The sequence below is a fragment of the Neoarius graeffei genome, chromosome 16 (genome assembly GCF_027579695.1).
Source record: "Neoarius graeffei isolate fNeoGra1 chromosome 16, fNeoGra1.pri, whole genome shotgun sequence".
Classification (NCBI taxonomy): domain Eukaryota; kingdom Metazoa; phylum Chordata; class Actinopteri; order Siluriformes; family Ariidae; genus Neoarius; species Neoarius graeffei.
The window spans coordinates 30,644,213-30,653,904 of record NC_083584.1 but is presented as its reverse complement, the minus strand read 5'-3'; the positions used below and the strand labels follow the sequence as shown (position 1 = coordinate 30,653,904).

Genomic DNA, 9,692 nt, shown 5'->3' with positions numbered 1-9,692 from the left:
TAAAAATGTAGAGAAACAGACAAACATCTCCCATCTTAGTCTCTATCTGGCTCTCATGAGTCTTCCAGCTGAAGTTGTGTAACAAAGCAAATTCCACAACAAAAATAAATCCATCTCATCATCTCTAGCCGCTTTATCCTGTTCTACAGGAGGCAAGCTGGAGCCTATCCCAGTTGACTACGGGCGAAAGGCGGGGTACACCCTGGACAAGTCGCCAGGTCATCACAGGGCTGACACAAAAATAGATCCTACTATTTATTAGTTTTCCAATAACCTAAATAAATGCTTTACCTGTTTTTAATAAGAAGCTAAAACTCAGTTTGTCCTGAATCTTTTTCCTTTTGTTGTGTTCTATTTATTCACTGTGGTTCCCATTTATTTACATCATGCTCGTATCTAACAAAAATGGACAAATATACATGCATATTAAGGCCATAGGGCGGCACGGTGGTGTAGTGGTTAGCGCTGTCGCCTCACAGCAAGAAGGTCCAGGTTCGAGCCCCGTGGCTGGCGAGGGCCTTTCTGTGCGGAGTTTGCATGTTCTCCCCGTGTCCGCATGGGTTTCCTCCGGGTGCTCCGGTTTCCCCCACAGTCCAAAGACATGCAGGTTAGGTTAACTGGTGACTCTAAATTGACCGTAGGTGTGAGTGTGAATGGTTATCTGTGTCTATGTGTCAGCCCTGTGATGACCTGGCGACTTGTCCAGGGTGTACCCCGCCTTTCGCCCGTAGTCAGCTGGGATAGGCTCCAGCTTGCCTGCGACCCTGTAGAACAGGATAAAGTGGCTAGAGATGAGATGAGATTAAGGCCATAATCATGGAAAAAGGTTTGCCTCTTCCTTTCTCAATATGATACAAATATTCTCTAATCACATGTTTTCCCACTCACTGCCTTTATGAATGCCTCCATTTAAGCATGGAACAATTCGTCTGATTCATGATTCGAGGTGATTCACAATATTGGGTTCATGATTAGATTTTTTTTTTTTGAAAAAAAAAATTAAATTAAAAATTTTATTACCAAAAAATGCAATTGTGGCAGCAGCGACGTGGTCGAGCGTCGGCTGTGAACGGCGAGGAGGCAGATTGAACCAGCCAACGCTCGTCCATTACCCCCGCTGCCACAGCAATGTTTATTTTCCTCTTCTTTATCAACTTAAATATTTCTTTTGTTAAATTAAAAAAAAAACTTTTTTCATTTTCTTAATAACAACAATAATAATTTGCCCACACTTTGTAAAGATTGTATTGAAATATAAGAGCCTATTGACTAATATTCCTTTTATTTAATAATTAAAAAAGTTAATAACAAATAGGCCTTTTCTTAATAAACTTTTATGAACATTTGTGCTACCTCCATTTGCTTCTCTTCTCTTTAGCTTTCAGCAGTGTGTAAAAAGAGAGCGCTGATTTCTTGTAAAATCAATTTGTAAAGTCAGTCGCACAACAGCTCTTTCATATTTTAGATCTGGAGTTTTTATATGTTTTAGTGGCAGTAGAACCGTGTTACTTCCGCCTAAAGTGAAGTCACGTGCATTCCTGCTATTGTACGCTGTCTCAACAACACAATTACAGCTACGAAATATGGGGATTACACAGTATGGTAAATAATCTCAATTTTTTTATTTCATTGATTGGAATCTGGCGGTACGGTGGTGTAGTGGTTAGCACTGTCGCCTCACAGCAAGAAGGTCCGGGTTCGAGCCCCGTGGCCGGCGAGGGCCTTTCTGTGCGGAGTTTGCATGTTCTCCCCGTGTCCGCGTGGGTTTCCTCCGGGTGCTCCGGTTTCCCCCACAGTCCAAAGACATGCAGGTTAGGTTAACTGGTGACTCTAAATTGACCGTAGGTGTGAATGTGAGTGTGAATGGTCGTCTGTGTCTATGTGTCAGCCCTGTGATGACCTGGCGACTTGTCCAGGGTGTACCCCGCCTTTCGCCCGTAGTCAGCTGGGATAGGCTCCAGCTTGCCTGCGACCCTGTAGAACAGGATAAATCGGTTAGAGATAATGAGATGAGATATACGTACAAAAACTTGGACACTCGTTATAGCTGGCTTTAAAGTGGTCAGTAGTCCAGATTATTATGCTGGGTTGTCAATCAGACTACACATTTAATGAGGAGAGGAGAAGTGAACATAAATGGAGATAAAGTGAACATGGAGAAGTGTGATTATTATGAAGAGCTGTTGACGAGGGGGGAATAAATAAATAAATGAAGGTTTATAGAGGAAGTAAAAGGAGACAAGAGTGCACTGCCTGAGCTCTGTTTTTACGAGAGCTCGGCCATCACATAGCTCTGATACACAGTCCTGTCTTACGAATGGATGCGTCAGGTATTTTAAGCTGTAGTTAAAACAATTTCCTCAAAAAGCATTATTTTTCTTGCGGCCTTTTGCATTGATTTTTCACTCTTGGGTAAATTCTCTGTGCACACACAGGATTGTATGATTCCCCCCCCCATGTATCTGCAGGGGAAAAGGAAAGCACAAGCACAATACATTCATTACTCTATTCATTTATGGCACATGGCAGCCGATAGTGCAGTCCTTTCACAGAGAGAGAATGATTCTAAGATTCTGTCTCTGACAAAGCATTTTATCATGCGAGCCTCCGTTTGGTAAGGCAGGTAAGCAGGGAGGAGGTATTAACATCTCACCGCTCCTGGAAAGAACCATGCTTGTTATTTTTAAGGCAGCACCTGTGCTTTATGACAGTCTCAGCACTAAACTCAGAGGTTACCACAGACATTGCTGTCGGGCATGGGCTGTGACATGATTCTGCATTCAGCCACTCTTTTTTTCCATCAAAAATAATTTAATTCAGACGGCAGAGGACGCTGGATCTAATTCTTCATTAAACAGTAATGCGTTTCTTTTTAAAGCTTAGATAAGCCCCATACTGCTCAGCCAAGACTCATTTTTCTTATAAAATGATTTATTTATAAATATTTAAAATAAGATTTAAAAATGGATCGCTCACGGAAATAGACCATCTTGAGAAGAGGAACAGATGAATCAGTTCTTGGCTTCCTTAATTAAAGAAAAATCATCGTTCGTGATACTGGAGAGTTTAGCTCATGTTAGCTAATTGGGTAATGTTAGATATCATTGTTTTATTTACTTGACCAAATCATAATGGTGAAGACGATTTGATTCGTTCAGACAGAAAAAAAATTACGATAAGTTCACACCGCATTCTGACTTGCTTGGTATCAATCTGTTTATATTTAGCACTTTAAAAATATGTAAAATGTAGACTCAACATGTCCGAGTGCGTGAGAGAGGCGGATGTACGTGCAGAAGTGTTCAAGATCATACAGTGTGATTTAAACATAAAGTGCATGAAACGCACACAACGGCAAACAGTGCGAATCAGCAGGCAAGGTCATAAACAGGATAACATGCAAGAGGTCGATCGAGGCGCGGACAGGATGTCGGAGGCAAAACGAGGACAAGAACACAAGTCGAGAAATCAACAGGAATGGGAAATAAGACTCGGTATACACACTAGACACGGCGTAATACTTCGCGTAGCATTACGCTTGACACAGTCCTTAAATAGCCCAACATAGTTCACGATTTCAAAACAGGTGCGCCTTGTTCACGGCGCGCACGCAGCCCGAGGCACACCTTCAGGTGCACACGCCAAGGCACGCAGGACTGACACAACGTGACATTTAAATGACCCTTAAAAGAAAACTTGTTTATAATTTCCAGTGGAGGGGGCTGATTTCCTTTTAATGCAAAATGATATATTTATAAATTGCAGTAATTTCCTGTTAATGTACACTACCGTTCAAAAGTTTGGGGTCACCCAGACAGTTTTGTTTTTTCCATGAAAAGTCACCCTTTTATTTACCACCATAAGTTGTAAAATGAATAGAAAATACAGTCAAGACATTTTTCTGGCCATTTTGAGCATTTAATCGACCCCACAAATGTGATGCTCCAGAAACTCAATCTGCTCAAAGGAAGGTCAGTTTTATAGCTTCTCTAAAGAGCTCAACTGTTTTCAGCTGTGCTAACATGATTGTACAAGGGTTTTCTAATCATCCATTAGCCTTCTGAGGCAATGAGCAAACACATTGTACCATTAGAACACTGGAGTGAGAGTTGCTGGAAATGGGCCTCTATACACCTATTGCACCAAAAACCAGACATTTGCAGCTAGAATAGTCATTTACCACATTAGCAATGTATAGAGTGGATTTCTGATTAGTTTAAAGTGATCTTCATTGAAAAGAACAGTGCTTTTCTTTCAAAAATAAGGACATTTCAAAGTGACCCCAAACTTTTGAACGGTAGTGGAAAATGATACAATATGAAGAGTAGCAAAATAATTTTGTTCCTACATTAGCCAGGTAATTGTGATGAATAATCAAAGATTTAATATTGAGCATGGCGGCACGGTGGTGTAGTGGTTGGCACTGTCGCCTCACAGCAAGAAGGTCCTGGGTTCGAGCCCAGCGGCCGACAAGGGCCTTTCTGTGTGGAGTTTGCGTGTTCTCCCTGTACCTGCGTGGGTTTCCTCCGGGTGCTCCGGTTTCCCCCAAAGACATGCAGGTTAGGTTAATTGGTGGCTCTAAATTGACCTTGAATGGTTGTTTGTCTCTGTGTCAGCCCTGTGATGACCTGGCGACTTGTCCAGGGTGTACCCCGCCTCTCACCCATAGTCAGCTGGGATAGGCTCCAGCTTGCCTGCGACCCTGTAGGACAGGATAAGCGGCTACAGATAATGAATGGATTAATATTGAGCAAAATAATTATCATTTCAGTCATTACCATACAGCCATGTTTTATGGTCTGCTGTTAGGACTAGTATTGTTGTGGACTAAAACACTGCTAGTTTTTCTTTAACTTGATTTCTGCCTACAAATACAGTACCAGTCAAAAGTTTGGACACCCCTACTCATTCATAGGAGTTTCTGTATGGTGACTATTTTCTACATTGTAGACATGGTTCGAATTACGTGAGAGTCAGTAGGAGCTGAGCTCCCATAGAGTGAGAACTGGCTCCCATGAAAGCAGTAAAATCCTATATCTGTGGGGGTGTATAAAAATGCAGTATCGTTATATTTTAATCACAAATAAAGCTCATTTTCCTTCAATATACTGAGTAATATTTACGTTAAAGATAGACAAATAGCCTTAAATAATAATAAGAATAAACATGTTTTCCAAAAGAACGCATTACAACGAGGTGCATACTCTGGTGAATGCAGCACCACCACGACACCATGCGCACAAACTATCCTTCTGGGAGCTTCTGAATGTCAACAGACACACACACATTACTCCTTTCAGAAGAAGACCCGTTGACCTTGGTTTCATTCATTGGTTAAGTTTTCAAGAAAGAGGTCACGACCACAACCTGCTGAAAACAGACCACTTTAGTCTGTTTTGTTTGTGTGATGGTAAGAGAATGGCTTTTACTTTCTACTAGTAGAATGCATTCTTCCTCTGTTTAAAGTGTAGGCTATAGGAAAATAGAAAAACCAATATGTTTAAAAAAAAAAAAGAATAAAAAAGACAACTCTGTGTGTATGTAAGTATAGCCAAATGAATTACGTAACCTCTGATTCATGGAAAGCGCACCTGTTAGGCTATTAGGCTATTTATTTATATATTTACTCGCCACGTCCATGCACCGTTCCCTTTTTTTTTTTAAAGATAATTCAAACCCTGATTGTAGAACAATACTGAAGACATCAAAACTATGAAATTAAACATGGAACGTACAACCCCGATTCCAAAAAAGTTGGGACAAAGTACAAATTGTAAATAAAAACGGAATGCAATAATTTACAAATCTCAAAAACTGATATTGTATTCACAATAGAACATAGACAACATATCAAATGTCGAAAGTGAGAGATTTTGAAATTTCATGCCAAATATTGGCTCATTTGAAATTTCATGACAGCAACACATCTCAAAAAAGTTGGGACAGGGGCAATAAGAGGCTGGAAAAGTTAAAGGTACAAAAAAGGAACAGCTGGAGGACCAAATTGCAACTCATTAGGTCAATTGGCAATAGGTCATTAACATGACTGGGTATAAAAAGAGCATCTTGGAGTGGCAGCGGCTCTCAGAAGTAAAGATGGGAAGAGGATCACCAATCCCCCTAATTCTGCGCCGACAAATAGTGGAGCAATATCAGAAAGGAGTTCGACAGTGTAAAATTGCAAAGAGTTTGACCATATCATCATCTACAGTGCATAATATCATCAAAAGATTCAGAGAATCTGGAAGAATCTCTATGCATAAGGGTCAAGGCCAGAAAACCATACCGGGTGCCCGTGATCTTCGGGCCCTTAGACGGCACTGCATCACATAAAGGCATGCTTCTGTATTGGAAATCACAAAATGGGCTCAGGAATATTTCCAGAGAACATTATCTGTGAACACAATTCACCGTGCCATCCGCCGTTGCCAGCTAAAACTCTATAGTTCAAAGAAGAAGCCGTATCTAAACATGATCCAGAAGCGCAGACGTCTTCTCTGGGCCAAGGCTCATTTAAAATGGACTGTGGCAAAGTGGAAAACTGTTCTGTGGTCAGACGAATCAAAACTTGAAGTTCTTTATGGAAATCAGGGACGCCGTGTCATTCGGACTAAAGAGGAGAAGGACGACCCAAGTTGTTATCAGTGCTCAGTTCAGAAGCCTGCATCTCTGATGGTATGGGGTTGCATTAGTGCGTGTGGCATGGGCAGCTTACACATCTGGAAAGACACCATCAATGCTGAAAGGTATATCCAGGTTCTAGAGCAACATATGCTCCCATCCAGACGACGTCTCTTTCAGGGAAGACCTTGCATTTTCCAACATGACAATGCCAAACCACATACTGCATCAATTACAGCATCATGGCTGCGTAGAAGAAGGGTCCGGGTACTGAACTGGCCAGCCTGCAGTCCAGATCTTTCACCCATAGAAAACATTTGGCGCATCATAAAACGGAAGATACGACAAAAAAGACCTAAGACAGTTGAGCAACTAGAATCCTACATTAGACAAGAATGGGTTAACATTCCTATCCCTAAACTTGAGCAACTTGTCTCCTCAGTCCCCAGACGTTTACAGACTGTTGTAAAGAGAAAAGGGGATGTCTCACAGTGGTAAACATGGCCTTGTCCCAACTTTTTTGAGATGTGTTGTTGTCATGAAATTTAAAATCACCTAATTTTTCTCTTTAAACGATACATTTTCTCAGTTTCAACATTTGATATGTCATCTATGTTCTATTCTGAATAAAATATGGAATTTTGAAACTTCCACATCATTGCATTCTGTTTTTGTTTACAATTTGTATTTTGTCCCAACTTTTTTGGAATCGGGGTTGTACAGTATATGGAATTATGTGGGGAAACAAAAAATTGTTAGATTCTTCAAAGTATCCAGCATTTACCTTGATGAAGCTTTGCACACTATTGGCATCATCTTAACCAGCTTCATGAGGTCGTCACCTGGAATGCTTTTCAATTAACAGGTGCCTCGTCAAAAGTGAATTAGTGCAATTTATTGCCTTCTTAACTTGTTTGAGATCTCATCTCATCTCATTATCTCTAGCCGCTTTATCCTGTTCTACAGGGTCGCAGGCAAGCTGGAGCCTATCCCAGCTGACTACGGGTGAAAGGCGGGGTACACCCTGGACAAGTCGCCAGGTCATCACAGGGCTGACACATAGACACAGACAACCATTCACACTCACATTCACACCTACGGTCAATTTAGAGTCACCAGTTAACCTAACCTGCATGTCTTTGGACTGTGGGGGAAACCGGAGCACCCGGAGGAAACCCACGCGGACACAGGGAGAACATGCAAACTCCGCACAGAAAGGCCCTCGTCGGCTACGGGGCTCGAACCCGGACCTTCTTGCTGTGAGGCGACAGTGCTAACCACTACACCACCGTGCCGCCCTATGTTTGAGATCAAACAGTAAATAATAAAAATACAGTAAATGGCCCTATTCCACAACTGTAGTAACTAAGTAAAGAGAAACGACATCCATCATTACTTTAATACATGAAGTGTCTCTTTTAATTAATAAAAATAAACGCCACTGAATTAGAAGGGGTGTCCAAACTTTTGAGTAGGACTGTGCATACACGGATTTGCATATTTTAAAATGCAGTCATTTAAAAAATAATAATAAAGCTTTTCTTCATTCGGCTAAGAAATATATGCTATATTCCAGACAACAGATATTCTAGAGTTCGTACACTAAGGGCCAAATTTTTATATATATATATATATATATATATATATATATATATATATATATATTTTTTTTTTTTTTTTTTTGCACGTGCTAATTTGACTCTTTTTTAAGGTAATATTCTTTGTGTTCAACAAAACTGACCTTTAAAAAAAGACTTGGAAAAGTCTAGATTTTTTTCTAGATCAAATGATAACTCTCTCTCTCTCTCCACACACACACATTTGTGTCATTTTGCTCATGTGTATATTTTGATCATGTCATGGCACAAGGGCTTCTGTTTAGCAGAGACTTGTGTGAGCATATACATCATTTATGAGCTGTCCTGGTGTCCCCACCTCACCTCATCTCTGAGAGCCATTTCACCCTGAAAGATTTATAGTCCTTCATGTTTCTTGAGCGAACGCCTTAATGGAATCCAAAGTGGTTTGCACCACCCAATGACTTCTTACTCCTCGTTTTAAAAAGCGCATGTAATATTAATCAAGAAGTTGAAAATGAGTGAGGACAGAATACATGTGCTTATTGATTCATGGTGTTGCCAGCTTTTTTGACTTTGGAAAGGGCGTGAAGAAGTTTCATGTGTTGTTTAGGATGTGGCTAAGGAGTGATAAATAAGGTCAGGCTTTTGGGGCTGGAGTTGCACTCCTTTTGAGCCTGTCTTGTCTCTGCTGGCAGCAAGCATGTTCAGACAGCATTAAGAAGACTAACGTCAACAACAGTTATCATCACCTTACTTCTCCAGGATGAGGGTCTTGAGGTTTCTCACACTGAGACATCGCACGCTTTCCAGAGTGGCATCATGCCTGGACAAGACTGTGAAAATGCCTCTGGGACGAGGCATCCAGGCAGGAACGTCGAGCCAGAGCACTGCTCCATCATCTTTAATTGTTGCCCAGATGTCAAGCAAGACGATGTAGTGAGGATGTTTCTTGACACGGTGCTCCCTAAGGCCTCGTTAAGTATAGAGTTATATTTGGTCCTCAGTCGATATTCCTGCATCCTCAGTCGGTTTCTAGTGCACCACACCTTTTCTGTGAATGAGGCTTTCATTAATATATTGTCAAACTCTACTGCACTCACACTTAGCCATCACTTCTTCACTCCTTCTGTGCTCACTAATAAGAGCGTCCACATCTTTAGCTGCAGGAGTAGAGTGGAGACGGTTCAGGCGGATTTATTTATCCTTCTGCTACAATGCACTTAAACATATCCCTGTCAAAACATCAAGCTTAGATTTAGTGACGGATCCAAAGGTGCTTACAAATTTGAATATGATTTGAGACTCTTCAAAATAGTATATCCATTATTATTATTATTATTATTATTATAATACATCCAGGACACTTTTTCGATGGAATAAAAATGTGTTCTATTCCCTTCTAGCGGGTTTCATTCATTTGGTTTGATAGCATGCAATATTGTTCGTATATCGCTTATCCTACATGTATTACGTCACTCTAAAATGCAGTGA

General features: G+C 40.8%; 1 protein-coding gene across 4 annotated transcripts in view; it reads left to right on the top strand.

Moving 5' to 3' along the window:
• The window catches only part of elmo1 (engulfment and cell motility 1 (ced-12 homolog, C. elegans)), a 202,476-nt gene that overhangs the window by 127,135 nt on the left and 65,649 nt on the right, over positions 1–9,692 (top strand). The gene's annotated exons all lie outside the window — the stretch shown is intronic.